Raw genomic sequence first — 24,506 nt, 5'->3', positions numbered from 1 at the left:
ATCACGTGGAAACAATTTCACTTTGATTTTCTTAAATTTGATGGTTTCACAATCACATGCTGTCTTTCTCTTTGTTATTTTTTTAATACCTGAAACACAGGTACTTACAGAACAGGTTATTGCAATAATTCTGTGTCAATATGTTTCAGAGAAAAAGGAAATTTTTGAATATCAGACCAGAAACTGAGAAAGTAGAATATATTTTAATGTAGATCTAATGATTAGTTCTAAAATCAGGACTTAAATACATTTCTTAAGAAAAAGGTTTACAATATCATTAACAGCTAATTGTGCAATATTTGTATTCTTACTCTTTTAAAACAAATTGTTTTATCTAAATATTTTTTAAGTCTCAAAGTAGCAGCTGTCTAAAAAGAAGACATACATTTTGCTTGAATATAGGAAACACTAGAAAAATGATAAAAAATGATAGCATCCTCCCCCTTTTTTTTTCCACTGTGAAACTGTATTAATGATATTACAACTTTTCAGAGTGTTTTTATAAATGCTTTTCACTTTACATCAAATATTTGCACATTAATAACTTGGGGATTTTGTAATTTTTGGTGTACTCTTCATTCATGAACACCTTGAGATTATTTATAATGAGCTGCAATTGTCTTTGAAAGTACTGTAGACTGTGCAAGTAAGATAAAAAAAAAATTTGTAGTGACTGCAAATGTAACAGCTTGTTAATCAACTATATTATATTTAAACATTAACACTAGAAACTTCAGTATGTCATCATTTTACATTTAACCCCCTAAAGCTATGTCCTTCTAAATCAAACTCTGGAACCTGTGTGACAGCATTGCATAGAGAATCTGTATCCTGAGTTAAGATAATGTGTGCTCCAGACCAAGAGTGGAGCTGAAGTCTCCTCCTGGATGCACTCTCAGACCTCCCTCTGCTCTTACATAAAGAACTATCTGAGCACTGATGAGAGAAACAACTCCCTTTCCAAAGCATTTGCATGGGTTAAGAAACTGCTGATTCCCTGGTAAAGGGTATTTATGGAGCTAATGTTGATGTATTTTTGTAATATAAAGTCAGCCCAGTAATGCTGACTGCATTTGTCTTTCTCTCTCTCTCTCTCTCTGTGTGTGTGTGTGTGTGTGTATTAGTATCCCATTTTAAAAGTCTTTGAAGAATATATGTGCCACTTTTCTCTGAGGAATATATGGCAGTGTCTGCTGCAATCCATGGTTAAAGCTGGGAGACATTCTTGCATTTATTAACCATTCAGGCCTTTCAAACTCTGAAGTGGGTATTTTGGGAGGATATTCTGGAAACACAGTAACTAACAGGGAAAACACCCTGAAACTGTGTATCTCTCAACTCAGTTCAATCAGCAGATATGAGCAAAACACAAAATTTCTTACTTGCAAATTGATACAGGCTGGCAGCAGAGATAGTGCTGCTTTATTTCTTTAAGAAAGTAAACCTTCTATCGGCATAAAAACAAAACAAGCAAGGAAACAATAAAAATCCAAAGAAACAAAAGCTGACCCACCTCCCCAAAAAACCCCAAAAAACCTTTTACATTTTCCTTAGTTTGGTGTGTTGCATCTGAATGCATCTGAATGCATTATACTCATTTGCTTTTTCCTGAACAATGTTGAGCCCCACTGGATCCAAAGTTGGATTCTTGCATCCCTGCATAAAGAGACAGTTACTTCAGAGGACTAAGAACTCAGAGGTCATTGAGCTCATAACTTGGTTTGTGCTTACTTAGGGCTTTGAGGAAAGAACAGAGACCTGAAACAGCGTCAGGCTAAAGGAACACTTGCTGTGGATTAGCCACTGACAACAGCAGGGTTAGACTCAGATCTAGCTGAGCAAAGCTACAGCTTCCCTAAAGACCAAAGCACTTTTGAGGACTGAAAGTTAATGTGATCCTTGTGTGGTATTATAGGACATGCATTTTATAAATGACAATATAAAATTTGTATTTCACTGTGATCTAAAGATGCTGTTCATAAGTTATATTCTATTAAAATCTTTACTTATGCTAACTTCTCCTGGACTCTGCAGCTGAGAACATTCTGAGAAGTCCATGGTCCCAAAGCAACCCATTACCTGTGCCTCTTGCACTGGAATAGGTGGGAGCTGGGACAAAGACTGTCCTCATGCCCTCCCCAAGCGAGCAGGTTTACCTGCACCACCCATGCAGTGTCATTTCCTCCTCCTCATTAGCTTCCCACAATATGAGACAACAGAAGTGTCCATGCAGACAAGCAACTTGTGTTTGATTTATTTTCACTGATGCTGACACAAGTAATAAATTCAAAGGAAGATGAAAATTGCCTAACAAGAATGATTCAAATAACACCTGCCTTCTTGGGCAAAGGAGCACTTCTTTTCTTCTACTTCACTGACAACAGACTCACTGACCTTTACAGGAATGGTGAAAACTGCACTCATGCCAATATTTAAGAAATTAATGGGTTTTTATATATCTACACAAACATAAAGGAAAGAGCAGGTTCTGTGCTCTGGCACTTACAACATGGCAAAAATATGAAGATTAACTCTCCTCCCAACATAGGATAGAAATCCTACTTAATAAAAATTTAAAGGTGTATTAGAATGGTGTAGAAGACACATTAATTCTGAAATGTTGATGAACATTTTGCAATGCCCTGTTGAATAAGTGATTTTTGTAACAGCCAGTGCCAATGTAAGTTTGTGTCCACATATTAAGAGTAAGTTGTGATTCTCCCAAGTGAATGAAATTAAGATTTGAATTTGAAGAGTAAGTTGTATCTTAAAGCCACTGTACCTCATTGAGCACACTTGATAGTAGAATTCTGCCTATTCACATGCCTGCTAGGTTTCAAGACAGGAAATAATTGCTGGAAATGCAGCATGTCTTCCTATGACCTTACAGCTAAAGATACTACTATACAAAAATACAGAGAAATACTCTTTTACTCCCAAAGGCCTGTAGACTGTGGAATCTCCATACCAGAGATTCAAAACTAAAGCTGAGATGATCTTGAGAAACCTTCCCTTGCTAAGCCCCCTTTAAGAAGCTGGACCAGAAGATATCTGGAAATCCTTCTAGCTACTTTGTCCTGTGAGTCTCTGAACCACCTTATGTTTCCTTGCTTAATCCTGCATGGATGGCTTTAAGAATCATGTGATTTCTGAAGGAGTTAAAGGGTTAATAGATGATGCAAAGGTGAGGAAAGGAGCCCAAGACCCAGATTGCTCAGGGTTAAGGCTGTCAACACTTTTAGTACCTCTTCAGATTCTTTTTCAGTTAGGATCAGAGTTTGGAACTAAATATCTCTGCGACAATGAGGAGCAATGTCATATAAATGGTGTGTAACATGAATATATGAAGCTTACCTCAGGATACTGTTGTTGATGGGGAGTGCTAAACTTCTGGAATGGTCTTACTGAGAGCTCAGTGGAGAAGCAGCAGTGGAGAGTGCTGAATATATGTCATACACCCAAAGCAGTCCTTCAAGGAGTGAGCGTATCCCACAGTCTCATGGGCTGATCTGCTTCCTGCCATGTCCCAAAGCAGCAAGTAATTGAAGAGAGAAAGATCACCAAGAATTTTATTTGTTTTCCTCTTCTCAATTGCACTGTGACTGCTATGTCTAAAAGGGTGATATGCTTCAGCTGCTAAAAGACAGTCTAGTAATTTTATTTCCTCTTACAGGAATGAAGTGTCCACTATGAGTATTCTTTAAAAGCACAGATTTGTTAAAGGTGTTTCTTTAAACGCAGAGTGCTGGGGGTTTTTTGTTTTGTTTTGTTTTGTTTTTTGGGGGGGAGGGGTTCTACCTTTCAGGATAGAGGCCAACACAGCTACAGTCATGTACAAACATTGAAACAATTAGTACTTGGTATGTTTTAAAATAAATGGCAGTATGTTGGCTCAAGGTAGAAAAGGTGGCATAAAGACATTCAGATGTGGGTGGTACCAAGCAGAACTCTGAGTTCTTTTTACTGTTTTATACTACAATAACACAAATTGAGGTAAATGTCCGTACTTAGGTACCTCTCTCTTTCAGTTGTGAGACTCTGAGATGTCTAGAGCACTGAAATGAAAAGAAATGGGTGGCTGACCTCTCCACTCCCAGTAGGGCTGGAGGTGAACAGCTCTTCACAGAGCCACAGCTGTGCACCAGGCACATGCTTTTCTTCATTTAACATTTTGGGACTGACCAAACTTGGAATCTGATGGACTGCTCAGTTGACAAATACAAAAGTTCTTCTTTATCATTGTTTGTGCTGTACTGTTTGGTCAGCTTCCATTATAGCTGTCCAATGTGATAATAGATGGCCCATAATGTTTGAGTCACCCAATAGTCTCTCACAAATTAATTGAAGGAGAAGAGAGCCTAAAATATTTATAATGCAAGCCTGTGTATCAAGCTATAGATAACCTCAGTTCTGAGATGGAGTCAGATATCCTCATTTTTCTTGTATATTTCTGGACTTTTAGGTATGGCTCTGACACAGGTCATAGCCCATGGGTTTCCGAGCAGGAAACTGATAACACTGTAAATTGTGACTGTGGGATCAAGAGATAGGAGTATCCTTTAGAGTGTGAGTAATAGACAGAAATGTTTTCTACAATGACCAAATATTATTTTTCATCAGCCCTCTGAAAAGTTTCAACCTGCCCTAATTTTCTCCATTGAATCTAATAGAACTGGATTAAACTACAGGGGAGATGAGAACATAAATTTGATTCCTTTCATTCCATGTAATATTAGGGTTTGTATTCTTTCAAGCTGTAATAACCTCTAGACTTCAGCAAAATTGAAAACCTTTAAATAGCCTTTCACAACCTTTCAGTGTAGTAATGAAGTTTTAAGTGCTCACTGGGGATTTTCAGTTCAGAAAAATCTAAGCAGCAGTAGATATTAAAATCTAATGTTTACTTCAACTCTTTTACAGCCTAATAGGTTTTTCTGACAGTGTAATTTTTAAAAGGTTGGGTTTCATTTATTGATGTAGTATACTCACCCTGGAAATCTTTCTTCTTTAAGGACTCTGGTGGGAACTCTATACTTTGTTGTAGCACCTGAAAAGCCAGCTAGAACAGGGAGAAGGAAAACTTGCCAAGACCTGACTAGAACAACAAGCAGGTTAGAAAAAGCTCAAACCCACAAGTCATGATTTAAACACCACAGGAGGCAAAAAACAAATTAAGGATGTAGATTCCCTATGTGCACATAATTACAAGTATGTGAGTCACTGGAGTCAGCACAGTTGCTCATCTACCTAAAGGCCTGGAGAGGATGTCTGGCTGCAGTCGACTTGGGGAGTCGCTAAGCGAATTTTATTTATTTCTTTATTTATTTCTTTATTTATTTATTAAGCTGTTGCTCAAGGGGGTAGCAGTGGGGAGAGAAAATTGCAGGGTGAATTTACACTGATTAAAGAAACACAATCTGTGTATTCAGGCATTTCTGAGGCACAGTGTGGGACTGGAAGGATACTGGTTTTGGTGCTTCTAAATAAGTGGCGATAAGAGGATCTGAATTTCCTTGAGACAGTAAGAGTATAAGTCTCAGAGGGATATTTTTCATTGCTGTGTTCTCTATATAAAATGTTTTACACATATATATTTTTATTATGCACAGAAACGGTTATTAGTATTTGCTGGGAACATATAGTAAGATGACGGGTAGCTTTATTTTATAATAATCCCTTCATTTGACACTTAGATATCTTTTGTTGATAGTTTTTCATCTTCTTAAATCATAAAATGAAAGCAAAAGGAAGTACAGAAACAAGGATATAAGAAAATGATCAAAAGTTTTGTATCTGACAGATAAAAGTCCAGTGTTTCTAAAGAAACAAATTACAGCATATATTCATTAAGAAAATAAACATGTAGGAGAGGGAGGATTTGCTTATGAATGTCTCTTAAATACATAAACATATGCAAATGAAAAGAAACAGGTCCCAACATAGATGTATATGTAATAGCAAAACATCCCATGGCTGGTTTCTAATTTCTAGGTAATTTTGACTCATTAAGTGTACTTAACTTCAAGAGCATGTTTATATCTCTTAGTTAAACAAACTGCTATTGGGCTAACTACTAGTACAGTATCCTGAACTGCCTATTGAAATTGCTCTTACAGGTCTTTGTTTATTCATTCAGGCCAGTTCTGTCTTCTCAGGGAAAGAAACTTCCTGACTTGTTTGTGTTGTTCTGCTATTGCTCTAAGATTGTACTTTATGGAGAAGTGCAAAGAGAGTCACAGATAAATGGCTGCAAATTAAGAGTTAAAAACTATTACCAAAGAACATGAATGCCTGTGCTCGGTGCCATGCTCTCCCCATTTCTGGAGGACATTCTTCAGCTGTTCAGCCCTCCTTGCTCAACAATAGCAATGTGTCAACATCACAGAGAATGTCAATTGTTGAGCAATGCATAATGTCACATCTCTTCAGTCTTCCCCAGATGAAAGGGACTAGAGGCTTTAGGTAAAAGTGTGTGTGTGGCTCGGCTTTGCGAACGGAGATTTGGGAAGGGCTGTCCCCCCACGTGGGTGTGCCCTTCCACCCTGCGCAGTGGGTTTTAGGTGAGGCTCAGCATGCACAGAACTGGCCCCACCGTTTAAGTCCTGAGGTTCATCTGCCACGGCCGAGCGAGCTTGGACAGTGCCAGTGAAGTCCTCAGGACTAGAACCTACAGCACCCGGCATTTCCCAGGAGGTCTCCCATCCAAGTACTAATCCGGGGCTGACCCTGCCTAGCTTCCGAGATCTGACGGGATCGGATGTCAGGGAGGCATTTAACTGTCCTTTTAGGTAAAAGGTAAGAAAGGAAAACGTAAGAAGCCAAAGAAGTATTCACAATATGGGAAGCAAACCCTGAGAGAGACAAAACACACAGTGAAATAGGTTTGAGAGAGACTGCTGCTTCAGAAAACAGGAAGATTTTAGAGAAAGGTACTTCACTAAAAACACTAAGAGATTGAAATGTGGGATTTCCCTTTCACTTATCATGGTATGGTCAGTATTAAATACTTTGATTGGCTGAGATATTTCCCAGGAGACATTTGAGCACTCTTCATAGTTATGGTCGAGTCTGCTGCTTCTTTGAGAAACATAAAGCTGCAGTCAGCTTCCCTTCTTGTCTCCAGGTATATCCACCTTCTGACCAAGTGAATGTTGCTTTCTGCACTGCATAAGGTATAAAACTGCAGTGCCAGCAGAGCACTTGCTTTTCATTTTGCAGGCAAAAGTCACATTCATATTTCTTTCCCACAGATTTATTTAAATTGGTCTTGGGCAGATAGGAGATGGAAGGAAAGAAAAGGTTAAGAGCAAGAGGGAATGCTGATAGAGAAGAAAAGCAGGTTAGAAAGAATAATTGAGATCTAGAATTAAAAAGTGACAAATGGAATACCAATACCTCTGTTCTCACACAACAACAGAAGGAAGTAAGGAAATGAACAAAAGAGAAAATGCAATGCAGAGAAACGACAGATGAGGAATACGAAAATCTTGGAACATCTGCTAACATGCAGGGTCAGTTCCCTCACTTGGTGTAATTCTACTGATGTTACAGTTATCTCAAAGTGGTTTTACCAGAGCAAGCATGTGTGTCAGACCCACTGAGGGGAACAAACCCAAATTTACTTATATATAGTAGGTCTGGTCTTTCCTTAGGCTTACATCTTTGAACCCTGCTCTTGGTAGCGTTGTGTACCTCTGCCATTCACCACCAGTCCCCAGCCTTGTGCTGTGGTGGAGCAAAGCATAAAATTCAGGCAGACCAAAATTCAGGCAGCTCAGCAGCAAATGAAAAACACTGCTGATGAGCACAGGCAAATGGACTTCAGAAAGAACAATCTGAGTCTTCACAAGCACATTGCTGCTCTGAAATTAGCCTTAACCCCTAAGAAAGAAGTCTAGGAAATCACTGTGGACAGCTCACTGTAAACCTCTGCTTAATTTGAAAATGTGAAGCAGCAAGTTAAGAAGTGACCCAGTCAAACTGTTATCTAACAAACTAAATAAATTCCGTCTTGGAAAGATGTAACAAGAGGGAGGATCATCAAATAACAAATTTATGGCACATTTTAAGACAGAGAGAGATTTTGTGTCAACCACATGAACTTACAAGGAAGATCTCTTCCAACCTGAGCTGTTCTATGACCCTATGATTTTAAAATGAGAAGAGGCTGAAAAGTATCAGGACTATTATACGTGAAAGGAGCACTGCCCAAAACAGGTAGTTTACACCCATGTCCCTTTTTGCTTAACAACATATTTGAGAAGATGAAGTAAAGCTGAAAAACAATGAAATTAAAAAAAAAACAAAACAAAACAAAACAAAAAAAACCCAAAAAACAAAACCAAAACCAAAAACACCAGCATATCCAGTTGATAAAGATACCTCCAAATACTGGGAGTGTAAACAAGATTTGAATATTTGAATGGGCAATGAAAATCTCCATTCTATCTTCATATAGGATACTTCTTTTTCCCACACTTCTTATTAATTGGCATTATAAACACTGAAGTTGCTGGGCTTGAGCTAATTGCCAGGTGTATGTCTCCATTGTGGAAAGGAGTGCTGTGCAGATATGATTGAATTAACTGAGCAAGAGGTGAGGTTTAGGTCTCACCCAAATTGCACTCTTTGTCACTCCAGGCACTTGAGATTGCTGTGTTAATTACAGATTTTGGGTATGTCTCCATGGCACTACTATAAAAAACCTGACAATGCAAGATACAAACTTCTCTTGTCAGAGATTAGCTCATATGTCTTGTGCCTTTCTTTTATTGTATAATCACATGAAAAGATAGACTGAGAAGAGCTCAAGATCATTCTGGTCTGTCTCTCCTCAACAGAATTGGACAAAAAAGCCATGTGTTCTCATGCACAATTGTCTACCTTTAAGACCAAAGAATGGACATTCCACAGCCTGCCCATCCCTCAATGTCACAAAAAAAGACTATTCTCTTAGTTTTCAAAAAAAGTGTTTTTTTGATGATTCTTAATGTCTCTTTCAGTCTTATGAAATGATCCATTGTAGAACATTCCTATTTCTCTTTCCAGATGTTCCCCAGTGGTATACAGTTTGGTTCAGTTTCTTCAAAACTCAGCACATTTTATCTGGAGATTCTCCAGTGCAGGATAGTTACTTTTCGAACATGCCTTTCTGCTTCTTGACCTCTCATCACAGCATTTCGGAAACAATATGGCTTTATTAATTCATGTTAGTACAGTGGTATGATTTTTAAGTTTTGCCCTTCATTCTGTCATGCAGGTGGCTAATGGAATTATCAGAGAACAGCAGGCTCAGGTGTAATGCACCGCAGAGACATGCTTGATATAGTCCTCTGTTTGATAATCAGCTGCTAGTAGCTACACTTAAACTGTGTTTTTCCAACAGTTACACCAGCCTGAATAAAATTCCCCCAGAACAGTTTTCCTTAGCTTTCTCCTGAGACAGTGTCAAAAGCCTTATTGAAGAGAAGATATTTGACATCTACTATAGCTATCATCTTCTCATCAGTCTCCTGTCACAGAAAGAAATTAGATTTTTTTTTGTGATTGTTCCCAGCAAATCAACTCAGATGACTATTTATCTTGCTTTCTTTTCAGAGCTTATGAACGGTCCTTTGTTTAATTGTTTCAGTGCTTTTTAGGGCATTTGAAAATGGGCTGATAATTCTCTGACTTTTCCTCTATAAATATCAGCTTTCTGTTGGTCCTTGCCAGTTTCCCAATATCTCACTAGTCATCCATGAATCCTCCAAGGTAGTGGGCAATGATTCTGACTTTGCTTTAGCCAGATACTTAAATGCAATACCTGAACTAATTGCTTTTTAACTTCTTACCTGCATTAACCTGACATCCTGCTCTGACTGGTATTGCTTGCTACCATATTGCAGCTGGTTTCTCTAATAAAGAGATATAAAAAAAGCAGTAAGTTTTGGTCTTCTCAGCACTAGCTGCTGGTAATTTTTCCTTAGCAATTTGTGTATAACTAGTGTTCTTGAATGATTCCTAGTTATGCACCCTGTCACTTTATAGTTCTATCTTGTTTTATGCTTTTGTGAGTCTATCATTTTTTTGCTATTTCTGCAAGCCTGTCTATAAATAAACATGATTTTTGCCTCCTGTATGTCTTACAGTATTCCTGGTCAGTGAAAAAATCATTGTTTACTGAACTCTCTCTTATTTTCTCCTTATTATAGTTTGCACTTATGTCCTTTTCATAGTCATGTTGGGGAACTGTCATTTCTCCTTGACTCTTTTTGTCTTTCAACTTGGGTCCTGAAGAGACGAACAATCAATTTTTTTGAAGTTATCAGTATCTTGCAGTCCATTGGTTTCTGTTTTGCTATTCTTTCTTTGTAATGATGTTCACTTAAGCTGTTTTCTATATTCAGGTTTTCAAATGACTTGTCGTTAGTTAGAATCAAATACAGAAATACTTTTATTTTTAGGAGATTTCTCTGCCACTTGTAGTGAGCAGTTGTTGCTGGACCATCTGAAAAAGAATGGGATTCTGTGTCATGGTATATTCAGTTTCCATTAGTTGCACATCTAGCTGAAATGCTTGAGTGCCACAAAGTCCAGTCATTTAAATGATTATAAAATCATCTTCTACCAGATCATCCTGTTTTGGTGAACTTTAATAGATTATTTGCTCTACTCATTACTTAAGAGTTCTTCTGCTGCTCAAAAGTCCTCTGCACTCTAGGTCCTAGAACAAATAAATACGGCCTTCATATTTGAAATACCAGATCCTTCCTTTCTACTCATCCTGTACTTCTAGAGAAAGTTTTGTACCACCCCCTATTCTAGCTCTGAGAATGTGATTGAATTGAGCCTCTATGCTAAATAAGTAGTAATTTTGATCACATTTGAAGACTTCAGTCTTGGTTATTCCACATACTTGTGTACTGGTATGCAGATGTCTAAGATAATCACTGAATTTGATCCATTATTCTCTTCCTTGCCTTGTCTTTAATCCTATTTTGAATAGGTTCATGCTCCTGGATATTTGCGTCTTGACCAGATAACTCATGTTAATGCTTATTCATGGTGACTTTCTTCCTTTGTCACTTCTCCCTTTCAGTTCCCAAGAGAGCTTACATAGGCTATATTGGATCACGTACGAAGATTGACTTCTAGTGGATTAGAGGGGCTACTGGTGTGACCTGTTTGGGTTCCTGCATCTCCTCTATATCTGCATCTCCTATTTCACTATACACTTTGGAGCTGAGGTTCCTGGTAGTGGCGGGTGAGACTCCACTTGGTGTTATCCACATCTGTGTGAGCTGATGGCTGCATAGATGTGTCGTCTGTCAAAGTCTCTCTGTTGGGCTCTTCTTGGGATGCTTGGTCCTTCTCAGTCTACCAGGCAATTTAGTGGGAGAGGAAGATACAGGGATGAAGCAGGAAGCTAGCACTCACCCAAGCGTGGCTTGGTGATAGCAGTTACCTCCCCACTGCCCGGTGGGGTTTTCTTGTATCAGCAGGGAGGAGAGAATCCAGGAATGTCATTTCTTCCATTGAATTGTTCAAGCAAGAAGCATTCTTCTCTCATCTGCTTGCTAGTTTAGAAGGGCTGCTTTTTTGCCTTTTTTTTCCCCCCAACAATTATGTCTTTTTTTAAAAAAAATTGATTTTTTTTTTTTTTTTTTTTATTGAGGAATGCTGAGAACCTTATTCAAGTCCAGAAGCTGGGTGGACATGAAATCGCTGTTGCTCCTCTTTTATTTTCCTGCTGTTAGAGATTTATTATTTTTAATCATGTGCAAATGCATTTCACATGCTACTGTGAAAGACTGAGTTAGTTAAGACCCATATGACCTGACTTTATATTACAGACTCAGATCAGCTAAATAAGGGGAAATTCTTGGACTGGGGAGTGACAGCAGGGGAGGCAAAAATATGGGCAGTAAAAGTAAAGGTTGCCAAACCTTACACATTTTAAATAACCAACAAAATGGTCTTTTTAAGCTCTTTTCTTTTGTCAGTGCATTGTGTTGAACTGTTCTGATGGACGAGATTACAAAATGTGGGGAAATTCTTCGTAGGTCTGGCATGATCTGGAGCCTTGGTGTGCTTTGATGACTTCAATAGTATAGAGTTGGAGGTAATTGTAGTACCAGTTTCTTAGCAAAGTTTGTATTCAATGAAAGTGGCAAGCTTGACAGCTTCATTAACAGCACTGACCTTAAACAACATTGACTGAATTTTACTGTTAAATGGAAAAAAAGTACAGTTCTTGTACAATTTAATAAAACACAACTGGTTGTCTATGCCAAATCTGTCCTTGTGATTTCTTTTTTTCCTGCATTCTTTACTGTAAATATAGCAGAGAAATATTGCTGTTGCAACCTCCTGAGCACAGTGGCAGGGGGGAGGTTTGGGGGGATACACTGTATTTTGTTCATGATAGATTAGTGGTGAGATTTCTCTTTCACACTGGTATGCAATCTGCCACTCATAGCACTTTGAAAGACAGGAGTTAACTTTCATTCAGAAAAAGCTCAGAGCCAGGGTGAAAGACTGCCACATTTATTACCTTGTTGGGGAGAGGGGAGCAGAAAAATAGAAAAAACCAACCTGGCAAAGAGGGATCTCCAGCAAATGAGAGCTCTGGGTTTTAAGAAAGTAATTTATTGCACTTACACAACGCATAATTAAATGTCCATATTAGGAAATGCTGCATAACTTATTTTCTTATAAAAAACTGATGTGGTTGGTCTTTTATAGTGCCTAAATTCTTCTGTGTTTTTTTTTTTAAATTTTAAATCACAGCTACTGGTAACCCTTGGTCATGGCATTGAATTATTTTATAACAATTCATTTAAATTTCTGCTTCTGAGGTACCACTGAAACAGGTTTCAAAAGTACAATATACATGTGGTATTTTCCATTATCTTGTATTAGATCATTAGAGATACATAGTTATTTTTGGAAGATGCTATAGCTTTAACATTTTCATTCATTTAGCTAGTTATCATTTGATACATAGGGATTTTTTCAATAACTGGGTATTTTATTAGCCTAAAGGTGTGATGGATTTTTGGTTTTATTATATTTAGTAGCACATTAAAGCATAAGTTTAATTTTTAAAAACAAAGGTACTGTTTTTTCAAACCAAAAGTGTGCTGAAGGTCTTGCTTTGCACTTCTCTTCAATGGTCTTTATAGCTGTTCTGCAAAAATTGACCCTTCAGACACCAGGTGTGAGCAGGTGTAGGTGTAGGAAGGTATGTCTGTACTCACCTCCCATTATGTTTATTATCAGCTATTTGGCTGAGCTGGAGGAGTGGAGCTGTCAAACAATCGAAAAGGGACAATAGTATAACAACTTTACTAGGGTGGAAAAAATTATAGGATCATTTCTTTCTTATTGCTGTTTTGCTCCTGTGCTAGACTTCGAGAGATTTTCTCCCTAGTTTGCAGTACCATGAAGAGCAACTGCATCTGCATTGGTTCTTTTCCAATAAAAAGGCAGCATGCGCTCCTTTTTCTATTAGAGTAGAGCATGGACAAAGTAAATGCCTAAGTGAAATCTCGTTTGCCTTTCTGTACACTTTTTTCCTTTGACCACTGACAGGAGATCCCTCAAGACCAGCACTAAGCTCCTCTTCATTAGAATCCAGTTTTCAATTTAAATTTTAATTAGAATGGATGACTAGGATATTCACCGTTCGCTGTAATTTCTGCATGCCACTAATCAACAGCCAGCACAGTACTTCTTTTTGTTATTTATTTCTAAAAACTAAGTTCCTTTTCTGTTAAATGTTCATTCCTGGTAGTTAAATTTCTTTTAGCTTATTCCACATAATTGCATTTTTGAATAGGCTTTGGGCTTTGCAAAGTGATATTCACTTTTCATTCCTTTAATGTAAGGTCACTTAAAAGCTAGATTCTTAAATTAACTTAGGACTAGAGTGCAGTCAAAGTTAGAGTTAACTTGCATATATGTGCAGTCCTAGACATGTTGTGTTTTTTATCCTTTCTTTGATCCATAATGAATTATTATTTTATGCTAAATTAATATATTGTCATACACTGAATATAGATACTTACTTGATGTGATCCAGTTGCAGGATTATGTCTATCCAATTGTGATTTTATTGGCCTTGTTATCATTATTTTTTGTTTGTTTTAATTCTGAGACCTAGATCAAATTCTAGATGTATTACAACTGAAAAATAAACAACTAGGAGATCTAAATATTATCTTTGTGTTATTTCTGGTCCTCAAACTGTTAAAGAAATTGATTTCCAAAGCAAAATACCATATTAATGACAAAGAATTTTATGTAACCAAGGGCAATATACCTGATTAAGGAGTTTTTTTGCCTCTGACAAAAACAGGCTGCTATAGAGAGAGGTGGTAAGAGAGAACTTTGGTAGAGGCCACCCATGTATCTGAATGGTCTGATATAATTTGAAGGCTTTTATAGCATATGTATATCAGTGTTTGGAAATTCATCAGAGGCCAGTAGATATTTTATTCTGGTTCATGTTGCTGGTCAGTCCCCACAAGCACTCCCAGCTATTGCTCATTATCACTCTAAATGCCTGGCAGTAAGACAGTTGAGTCTATGTTGAAGCACTAACAGCAGAGCTGTGAGTCAGAAAAGACTTTGGATTTCCTAAGGCTTTTTCATGTCTGAAAAAGAGCTCAGGTCTAATACATTGCCTAGTCTGTAGAATTCAACTTAAAAAATATCATCTTTACAACATGTCTGGTCTCTTTCCTTGGTCCAATACCGTGACACTGGTCTCATCTGTACAAGCGTGACTCATCTGCTATCATGCACTCATGAATTTGGAAATTCAACAAGTTATTAATTCCTTAGTAAATGTCAAAATGGATTAGATTAAAACACAGAGACCATAAATGTTCTGTAGGGAGAACCATTGGGAATTCCACTGGGAATTTTGCCATTAAAGTGTGTGGATCCAAAATTTTGTCTCATTATCTTTAATTGCTCTTCAAAAGCTCTGATACTGTCACTCAATTTTGTTCAAGTATACACACACAAGAACATTCTGAATACATGGTGGGAGTTTGGAAATTTCTAAATATTGTAAAGTCACACACTTGAACATTTTCTTAATGATATACTGTAGGAAAGAATAAATGGGACAACTAGGAAATCAAGTATTCCTTTAGAATTCTGAGTACTAAGATATAACTGACTCTAAGTTCACCTCTGGTGTGTTACAATGCGTGAAACTGTGTAAAGGGTAAGTATTTACAAGAATTTCAGACTGTGGAGGAAGCTAGCTAATATACCTCTGCATCAGGCCAGATATTAAATTATAATAAATTGCACAGTTCAAACAACTTCAGAATTTCTCTCATTTCATAGAAAGACTCTGCTGCTTCTGTGTGCTGAAAGAAAGTATACTTTGACACAGCTATAATCACAGGAACAGTAATACTCTAACAGGAAAATGAAATAAGACAGTATCTTGTACTGGCAGATAGCAAAAGAAGCAAGCTCAACGTTTCTGCAAGTATATTCCCCAAACTAGAGATAAAAACTGATTTAATTTCTCTAATAAATATTCTAAGAGAAAAATACAACCTTTAGCTTTCTGACTCCAACAATAAGTGTTTTTCATAAGAAAGTATTTGGATTACTAGCCTCAGCTGTTTTTCCTTTTTTTTTTGTTTTTTTTTTTTTTTTCTTTAATCTGTTCCTTTGTGTTCTGTTGTGGGTTTTTTTCAGTGCCTGAATAAGTAACATTGTTTCAAGTGTGGAAACAGTAGCTATGAAACTGTAGAGAAACCAGTAGTATGGTATTACTATATGTATCAATAGTATTTGTCATTCTCCTTCCAGAGCTCCCATAGGGTGACACCCACCTTAAGGGTGTCACCTACCCAGATGGCCTGCCCAGACATGAGTGGGAAGGAGGCATTGCATCAGGCCATGCAACCACAGCGAAGACACTGGACTTGCATGGATCTGCTAACCTTCAGACAGACAGCAGAACTAGAGGATGGATGTGTGTGAAAGATGTTTCACACACACTTTGACTGAGCTAGTGCAAAGATGGTCACATAATGAAGCATTCTTGAAGAAGAATGCAAAAATTTCTTCTTGCCTTTGAGCTAGTGGTTGGTCTTGAGGCAGCTAATATCTGCTTTGCTACTGGCATTTATAAATAAGAGAAACTGATGAAAGTATCTTAAAGGAGAACTTTTCTTCTGATTTATCAGGTAAAAGAGGAAGTCAGTCTCTGGTTATTCGCCTCTCTACACCTGCTTGATTTCAACCGCAGGGTGTACTTTCCCTCATTGCCAATTTTTGTACTCCCTGACCAGCAGCACTCTTCTCTTCCCAGCATCTTAACCTCACTTGCACGTTCTCTGCCACTGATTAAAGTCTGAATTGGGTTTCAGATCTCCTCCATATTATCTTGTGGAAGCTGAAGCATGCACAAAGGTCCCGATTTAACACTGTTTTCATAGGCAATTGCTTTACTCTGGCACAATGACAGAAATGTTAATTCAAAATTTAAGAGTCCTCAAAAGATGACTTATTAATGCTCCCTTTCACATCCAAGGGAAGGATAGATATTGCCTGATGGAACTTACCATCTCAGTGGCCCCAGTGCAACTGTCTGCTCCTAGGGCTGTGATTCAAACTGTCACACTGAGGTCTGTGGTAGTGGCCTGTGTCATATACAAAAACTTCTCTATTACAAGATTCTCTCTCACTTTTGAAGCACTGAATTTTAGGAACAGAAATGCTGTTTACTGGGTGGTGCTCACTTTCAACCTGTGTCTTCCAGACCAAAATCAAGAAGACCAAGACAGTTTGTACTTTTTCCTTCTCTGAGACAGAGGCAAGGGAAGATTCATCCTGCTCTCAAGTGTGATTTCTTGATCTGTGGTTCCCAGTACCCTCACCTGAAACCCACCCTGGCATCTTTGAGCATTCAAAATACTGGTAAAATAGATTCTAGTACTATCTCCAGATTTTCTGACATCCTGAAAAAATGTGACATCCTCCAAGTATAGGATATGGCTTTTGAAGGCATTGAGTTCAGCAGGCAAAGTGTTGAGAGAATCTTGCACCAGAGCCTTATACTGCCCAATGCTGAGCTTGTAAATTTTGTGCATGATTTTTTAAAAATGTTCTTTTCCCATCAGTCAAACATCTATAGGTGTGTATCTCTGTGTACCAAAGATGGTTGTCTATTTATGTTAATTTTGCTATATTTTTTATTTTATGGTAGCTCACAAGGCTGTTCAATTTTCACTACTATTACAGGATATTCTCTTGTGCATGGTATCACTTTGCTATTTTTCTATTTAATTTTTTTACTAACCATGTGTTTACACAGCAGCCTTGTGAACAGCATATTGTCATCATTTTTTCCTTACAAACGAAAAGAAAAGCTGACTTTTCCTGTCTGTTTTCAAAATGTCAGTTTAAAAATTCAGGTCTTTTGTACCCACTGAAACCATTGTGAGTGGGTTCTGCTATTTACTTATTTCCATATCTGTCCTTTTGTATTATTTTTTTTTCCTTATGACTGAAGTCCTATTAAAAATGAATCTTACTGGACAGTTCTCTTGTTTAGGACAGTGGTCTTATACTTAAGCAAACAATTCACATGTCAGAGTGGTACTTTCTTCATGGACATATTGCCAAATTTATATAGAAATCCACTTTAAAATCTGTTTTTCCCTTGTTATATTTTTCCATGTTTCTTTATGTGGAAGAAGTAGATATTGATGATATTATAACAAGAGCTGTTCATTACTCTGGCCATTTGAGATCTAACTTCACACTAATATTTTAAAGCTTTTCATTATTTTTCATTTAATATATGTGAAAGTTGCACTCAAGTAGTGGGACCGATATGTTTATAGCATGTCAAAGCCTCACTTGTATTTCAACAAAGTGTTCAGCTATGCTTGTATTTATTTCAAGTATATAAATTTCCCCAACTGATGACCTCAGATCTGTGTATACATTTTATCCTGGTGAAAAGTTGCAATATTTTCCTCAAAGAAAATACATACCATATTTAATTTCCTCATGCAGTTAATATTGAGTTGGTGTTGTGGATTTTTTTTATTTTCAAACTAAGGGCTAAAGCAAATGTTTATTTTCTATTTGTTTAAAAGAAGAGATAGATTGCTATAGTTAAGAGTGCTGCCCTTTTTCTTTGAAGTAAATGGAAAAACAATCTTCTAGTCAACACAAAAGTTGTAAAGGATTTCTGCTGAATAGTTGGATTCTTCTATTGGAATTTTGCCTTTCCTTACCTTCAGCAGGGCCAGACTTTAAAGGCCTGAAAGCAGCTCCCCTTGAGTTTTCTGAAAGTCCCTAATCATGTAACCAAGAAAGAAATTTGGCCCTAAATAGGCATTTCCAGGGCAAGAAGGATTTGTCTGGGCAGTCTGCTTCTTAAGGAAGGAAGCTATACTCTTTCACAAAGGACGGTTGATGAAATACACATGAGGAATGTCTCAGCAAAAGGAAAACAAAAGGTTTCTAAACTGCAAGTAGAAACAATATCTCTTTTTGTTAAGCTAATGTTGCTTTGTGCTAAAAGCGGGAGTTCAGGTTGGAGTTACACTCTTCATGTGATGATTTCCTTCCTCATGTATCAAGGACTTGCAAGCACTGCTTTGAATAAACTACTATTCAAAAGTTAAAATGGGGAGGAAAACAGCCCTGAAGGTAAGAGATGATTAAGAGGTGTGTCTTTTACAGAGAGTGTAGGGATGCAGATCTCAAAGAGGAAAGAGATAGTAGGGGCAGAAACATGGTGTGCTTCAGTGCCTCGCCTCAGAGCAGAGACACAACAGATATTAGAAACATTGGTCTGGTGTTCAAGCATAAAGCCCCCAAAACATTACCTGAGAGAGAGAGAGCAAAGGAAGTGTTTGGATTTGGGTTTTTGTGCAGAACAAGAATGGATTGTACCCAACCACAGCCCCAGAGCAGGCTCTGGGGCAGCCATCATGCCCTGGGTAGCTACATCCCCAAACAAGGCAGGGTGCTGAGCCCTCTCCACTGACTCTGTGCAGGACAGTTTTGGGGATGACTCCTTGCCCTTGAGGGTGCCTTTCCTATGGCATGGGAACAGCTACTGCTTATGGCAGCAGGGAGATGAATTAAATACTGAAGGCAGTGGGCAGAAAGTGTAATACTGCACTGAGTCTGCAGACTTATTACCTACAGAAATACCCCAACCCAAACTAAGTAGTTATCTGTTTTCCTTTTTTTTTAATGGTTGCTTCCTGTTTGTTGTTTATTTTAATTCTTTTTGTTTAAAACCACATTCCTAATCAAGATAGCCTGTGATATAAAAATAAACAAAAAAATTCCCAAACTACTGAGTAAATTTTCCATCTGCTACACCAATTTTGATAAGCAAGTAGCTCCTTTTCAATGAAGTCATTTATTTTTGCCTATTACAGTTTTAAGGAATAGGTTATAATTAGCACACTCATATTAAAAAGGGCCTCATTATTTGTGTTCTTTTTAATGCAACATGGGAAAAGTGATTACAAGTCAAAATAAAATGGAATATTTGTTATTTTGCCCATCTGTTAGATATATTTAGCTTTTACATCCCTGGACAGAGTAGATAATAAGTTGCCATTAATTAATTCAAGGAATTCTCTTTTGTACTACCCAAACATGGTGCATAATATTTGTAGCCTATTTCAACTCTCTAAAAGGGTGAAGGGAAAAGATAGAGATATGTTTGAAGCAATGTAATGATAACTTAGCAGGAGGATCTCTCAGGAGTGGAAGTGGTTGTAGTTTGGGGTTTTCTTCCTTTGGTTTCGGTGGTTTTGTAGAGAGTTTTTTCATGGAGTAATTGCCTGCACATGCACACATTAAAAAAAAACCAAACCCAAGAAACCATGTAAAACTAATAACTGAACTTCCTCCTGACTATCTGCAGTTAAGTTGGAAACAATGCATCATTCCCTGTACCTTTTGCCCCTGCTCTGTATGACAGCACTATATCTTTGATGCTAGATTTCCAGTAGGTAACCTTGTTACTTTGATGAAATGTCTTCAAGAGGTGGGTTCACAGTAGAGACTTCACTAGTCTTGCTGTGACAAAAATGGGAATTTTAAAAGAAAAAACAACAATGGAAGCTGCTTGCTCTTTATACTTAGGGAAGGCTTTGTTTCACTCTCAAGCATGAAGATTCCTTGCATAATCCAAATAGAAATAATTTTCCCATTAATTGCGTTACTTTTCCTGAGTAGTTTAGTTTAGTTTAGGTTTGTTCTTACTGTCTCATTTCACAGATGTGTCCTGCAGCCTAATACAGAGTGAAAGGCATGTCATTACTTCTCTGCACATACTCTCCACACTCTAGATTGGAAGGCGTAAAGGACCCAGTATGGCTCTTACTGGGATCCTACCAGTCTCTGGTATGATGTCAAGACGATCTGCTCTGAGGGTTGAAAACGTGGGAGTCAGCAGAGTTCTAGTGTCTGTTGTGAACAAAACCAGCATTTCATTATGTAACTGGTGGCAACTCATCAGCTTTTCTTTTTATCAATCAACCTTGTTGTTGAATTATGGAATAACGAAACCTGGTGGAAAACCAAGTATTTCATCTAGAGCTGAACTGGCTCTGGTAAGCAACTATTTTTAGGTATTTTTCTTGAGATTTACCACTATATTCAGGAGAGATTTATCAAACCTTTTTCTTGTTTCTGTGTGTAATTTTAGAAACTCCAACTAGGAAAACATTTTTGCAGTTAAATAAGTAGCTCAGCTTCACTGGGGAGCCAGCTACAGAGATTGCAAGCACTGACAGTTTTGCCAAGGTAGTTTCACGGCACTCTAGCACAAAGTGATGAGCAAAGAAAACAGCAACTCTTGATTAAAAAGAAATTCACTTATTTAACATCCTTGCTTTTAATATCAATTTAGCTTTCAAGTAGCCAGTGTACAAGCAGATGCAACATTCTGTGTCTTGCTCGTATGCATTAAGCCCTTGAATGCCTTCACTTTAATTTGGAACTGAAGTTTGACCTAATTTAAGGTTTCCAAGTCTTATAATTATAAATTGGATGTATTCCAATGGCTATTGTCTTATCAGATATACTTTTAAAATGTGTTCCATATTTTTAGTTGTTGTCAAAAGATCTGTCTTTGCAACCCCTGGGTGACAAGGATAAAATTAATTTCCAGACATTGGAAGTGTTAGTTCTCAGCAAAACAATCAGAAATGTCAGCTTGACAAAATTAACTCTTCATGGTCATAGCACAGGACATGTTCCTTGGAGGTGTCTATTTTGTACTCACATTCCCTATTGTCTATTTGTTTTCAGGAGGAACTGGTGGAGTGACAGAGCCAACTTCTTCCCTCTCTGCTGCCAAAATATCCTTTCTGACCGTTACAGAGAAAATATCTCTATCAGACTATTCCATTTCCAGTGTTTTAGCACATTCATTCATGAGGTATGAATTATTTCTTTAGAATAAAAAGCTTCCTTGAATGTTTATGTCCTGTTATTGCATTGCATAAAGCAAACTGCATTCACACACATGATTTCATAGATATACCTTACAAAATTCCTCTGTGCAGAAGGCTGTGGGTTTCTGGGGTGCTGGACTGGGAGAAAAGGAGCCAACGCCCTCCTTCAGGAACACTGACCACCTTCTGGCCTGCTGCTCCAGGGTAAGAAGCGCTGCTTAGCTGTCTCAGCCCCTGACAAAAGCACAGAGCAACACGTATGTTAAACAGCAAAACCAAACCAAACACCCTGACAAAACTGAGTGCTCCTCTGCTCTGCTCTCCCCTCCTGGAGAGCAGAGCAGAGAAAGAATAAAAGATTAATGGTAGGTATTAGATGTGTTGCTGAACACATGGCTGGAGGGTATGCTTGTAAGAGTTACAATATATACTGATAAAGAGTATAAATCCATAGTATACAACAAAATTATACATATAAATACATACTAACAATATACTTGATTTCCTATTTCTGCTATAGGGAACTACTATTGTCAAAAAAACTTGTACAATGTGTTGTTTAAAAACTAAAACGAGATATGTTTTGTCAGCATAAGACCATATACAGCAAAAATAATCTAATGAAGAGAAGAATTAAGCTTTGGTGGAGATGGGACTAGCATATGCTCAAGAGAGATGTAATCAGAGGTACTGACAATGTAAGGTGCAACCACGTGTCAGAGTGGCTGCCCTAATTGCCCATGGGTGCCAAATGAGCCTGGTTGAGCTGGCAGGTAAGGTGGGTTAGTCCAAACCTCAGTGGAGTAGACTGAGGTTCATGCAGTTAGAAAGAAGTTTCAGACACTGTGCTTTGGGTCATAACTGAGGAAATGTACTGGTTTTGGCTGGGATAGAGTTAATATTCTTCATAGTAACTATAATGGGGTTGTGGGTTTGACTTATGCTGTAAACAAGTGTTCATAATTCAGGAAGGTTTTAGTTACTGTTACAGAGTGCTTACACAGCATCAAGGCCTTTTCAACTTCTCACACCACTCCACTAGTGAGGAGGTTGGGAGTGCACAGGAGCTGGGAGGGACACAGTTCGGACAGCTGATCCCACTGACCAAAGGAATATGCCATGGCATCAAGCTCAGCATATAAAGCTGGGGGAAGAAGAAGGAATAGGGAACATTCAGAATGATGGTGTTTGTCTTTCTGAGTAACCATTACACATGATGGAGTCCTGCTCTCCTCGGGAAGTTGTGAATGAATTCATTGTTTTGCTTTGCTTGCCTGTGCAGCTTCTGCTTTACATATTAAACTGTCTTTGTTTCAACCTATGAGTTTTCTATAACTCTTCCAATTCTCTGCCCCATCACATGAGAGAGAGTGAATGAGCAGCTGCATGGTAATTCATTGCTGGATGGAGATAAACCACAAGAATGTTTATCAAAGGGAAGTTGGGCTTTGAGTGCTCAACCAAGAAGCAGTAAGTTATTAAGATTTCATAATTTGGTCTTGTTCATGTGAAAGCTTATACCTGTCATTCCTGATGTCGGTGGACAGGAACTGACTCACCTGTTTTGCGGATGATGAGTATGGCATATTTGTGTAATGCTATGGTTTCATGCAGCCCACTCATTTGTATATCATTTCTTTACCCTCATGTCTTTTTGTTTTACATATTTTGTTCCCTGTCTTGTTTTTGGCCAATCAAGAATATGTTTCCTGATGTTTTACTGTAGGAAAACCTACACAAGGCTTTCCAGGAGGAGAACCATCCCAGCAAATCTCCTCTAGCAAGTTGCATCTTGCATAAGCCAAACCCTGAACTGGGATTTCCTCTGTATTTAAACAAGCTATGATCTCTGCATATCAGAAGTCACATCTCAGTGGAGACTTTATCAGACCTATTCAGTATGGCCCATTATGGTTAGCAATATGACCCTTAATATTATTTTAGTAGGCTATTTGTTGGTGCAAATGAAAAGTAATATATTCTAAATGGTATTTTATACTAGGGAAATAAAGGACTCAGAGCTTCATTGCTGGGCTTGGAAACTCTCCAAGGAAGATTTTTAAAGTTTGTATCTTGTTTACTGTGTGTTCTCACACAGATAAAATGCTATGTTTTCTTACCTTCACAACTATTGATGAAAGAGTTTAACAAACAGCCTAATGCAGGAATTTACAAAAAATAATGTCCAGGAGGATATAGAAAATAGTCCTATCCAAAACGAACAACATACCTCATCAAAGTAGGAACATTTCATTTTATTTATTTTTACCATCATTTTGGATGTAAATTCATGAGCCTCACAGGAAGTTTGATCACTATTCATTCTGTCTTATCTTTTTCTAAGACAAGAAAATGAGAACAAAGCCATTAGTGTCTCCAGTTCATGTTTTTCCCAGTTTATAATGACGTACCAGGAGACTCATAAGGACTAGAAATAAATGTCTGCAAAAAACCTCTGTGTTCTTTTTCTTCTTAGCAGGCAATCGTACAATCAGAGTTGACTTTTAATTTCAATTAGTGTATGAAAAAATCTGTATAAGACACTGAAGATTCTATTCTAAAATCAATCAAACATGTTCCTGACATGAAACCTCCCATTCAGATCCACCTTATGTTGTAAATAATAAAGCAGGAGAAATTTCAGTCTTTTGTTGCAGCTGTTGCAGGGGGGAGTGGTGAGGGGGGAAAGTGAATCCTATGTTCTGAAGGTGTAATTCTACAAGAGTAGCAATTTGCTAAATATGAAAGATTTAATTTTTTTAATAGGGCTCTTGTTATGCAGTCTGAAAATGAGAGATGAAAATTATGATGAAAATGGGTTATTCCTTACAGTGGTAGCAGTACCATATTTATTAAGGCTTATAAAACCAGTATGTACAGTGCCATCTTTTCAACAACTATTAAAAAGTTTCTGCTGAGGGGCCTAAAACTACCACAATAACCTGCAGACTAGAAAGCAGACAGCTCTGTGCAGGCTGAAAAACAAGCAAATATGGAGTTTCTGGAAGAGGCAAGGCATGTTCAGCCTGACCTTTGTGTGTGGCAAGGTTA

The sequence above is a fragment of the Pithys albifrons genome, chromosome 3 (genome assembly GCF_047495875.1).
Source record: "Pithys albifrons albifrons isolate INPA30051 chromosome 3, PitAlb_v1, whole genome shotgun sequence".
NCBI lineage: Eukaryota > Metazoa > Chordata > Aves > Passeriformes > Thamnophilidae > Pithys > Pithys albifrons.
This window is presented reverse-complemented; position numbering follows the sequence as displayed.